The sequence below is a fragment of the Salvelinus namaycush genome, chromosome 11, assembly GCF_016432855.1.
Source record: "Salvelinus namaycush isolate Seneca chromosome 11, SaNama_1.0, whole genome shotgun sequence".
Classification (NCBI taxonomy): Eukaryota; Metazoa; Chordata; class Actinopteri; order Salmoniformes; family Salmonidae; genus Salvelinus; species Salvelinus namaycush.
Genome location: NC_052317.1, coordinates 27,039,542 through 27,041,372, shown reverse-complemented (window position 1 = coordinate 27,041,372; position 1,831 = coordinate 27,039,542). Strand labels below are relative to the sequence as shown.

The 1,831-nt window shown below is 39.7% G+C and overlaps 1 non-coding gene across 1 annotated transcript; it reads right to left on the bottom strand.

Moving 5' to 3' along the window:
• Nucleotides 1-214: 214 nt before the first annotated feature.
• On the bottom strand, nt 215-285 carry trnag-gcc. The gene has a single exon. It is a non-coding gene; the product is annotated as a tRNA-Gly (tRNA).
• Between the last annotated feature and the right edge of the window lie 1,546 nt (nt 286-1,831).

Genomic DNA, 1,831 nt, shown 5'->3' with positions numbered 1-1,831 from the left:
TTATTTATTTTAACCTTTATTTTACTAGGCAAGTCAGTTAAGAAAAAAATCTTATTTACAATGACAGCCTACTGGGGAACAGTGGGTTAATTGCCTTGTTCAGGGGCAGAATGACAGATTTTTACCTTATCAGCTCAGGGATTTGATCCAGAAACCTTTTGGCTACTGGCCCAACACTCTAACCACTAGACTACCTGCCACCCCAAATGGAACATGCATTGGCCGGGAATCAAATCCTGGCCTCCCGCTTGGCAGGCAAGAATTCTACCACTAAACCACCAATGCACCTTCACTGATGACAGAGATGAGGAAGAAATGTCGATCAATAGCATTGTTGTCACAGAAGAAGTTGACCAAGTTTTGAAATCAGTGGAATGCCCAGTGGAAGCAGAGTATGATAGCTAAGGAGATGCAGAAAATTCTGCCGTTTCATTGCAAATATGCAGAGGGAGTTGAAGAGAGAACACATAATGGCTGTTGTCTCAGGATTACATCTTTAAACTAAGGGCAACCGTGACAGAAAGGCAGAAGCATTCATCTGTGCATACAGGTATGAGTCTAACTAGCTACATTTTCAGATATTATGTGTTTCAAATTTTGTACGTACTGTTAGCTAGCTAGCTAACGTTATTACAATTCATATTATATGTTACGAATTCTAGCTATCTGGCTAACGTTAGCTAGGCTAGGGGTTAAGGTATCTGGCTAATGTTAACTAGGCTAGGGGTTTAGGGTTAGGGTTAAGGTTAGGGTTAAGTTTAAGAGTTAGGATAAAAGGTTAAGTAATCATTTGTCTAATGCAACCATACCAAACATAACATACTTATCATACCAGTGGAGGTTGCTTAGGGGTGGACGACTCACAATAATGGCTGGAACGGAAGAAATGGAATGGCATCAAACACATGGAAACCATGTTTTCGATGTATTGATACCATTCCACTGATCCCGCTCAAGCCATTACCACGAGCCCGTCCTCACCAATTAAGGTGCCACCAAACACCTGTGAATCATCTGCAAAAGATGATTCTGAAATAATTGGCTTTAAAGTTCTGAAATATCATTGGTTTGAATCGTGTCAACAATTTGTCTCTTGAATTCTTCTGAACTTGTCAACATGAATTGTGGTATTTAGAGTACTATACAGGTAGAGACCATTGAACTAAACCAGGCTATGTTATTAACTACATTTTGACAATAATGCTAACAAGCTCTCAAAATAGCCTACCAAATGTAGAAAATTATGTCATTGGCTTCATCATCTAAGTTATGCACACAAACAATCCTCCACCCCCTGTCAAAAAAGTGTTCCTCAGTCTGTGACTAGCCTAGAGAGCATTTTCTATACTTGGGGTTAGGGTCGGGTACAGGCCCCAGATTTTGAGGTTATTACATATAGTCGGCGGTTGCTGGTGGATTATTAGCAATTGCGGGCAGGTGTGGATGAACAAACAGCTGACCCATGCACTACTAGTCCACGAGTCAAATAACTCATATGTGACAAAGTAGATGATTATAAAATGCATATACAACATTGTACAGTACATGTCAATGTAGGACTACACATGTTATGTAGTATAGCCTATAGTAGGGACTCCAACAAGAAGCTCCAACAAGAAGCTGCACTTCTCTTCACAGCAAGCTAACACAATAAATGTATTTCTACATTTCAAAGGAAAAAACAAAATCTCAACTGTGATTATAACTTGCAGTAAATGGCGAAAACCACCAGAATTCAGGCTCACAAAACTGTGAGCTAATCATCCAGTGTAGAAATGTTGTGTGTTTTAGTAACTTTGATTAACAGACAGTGCCATTTGACCGCTGTTAA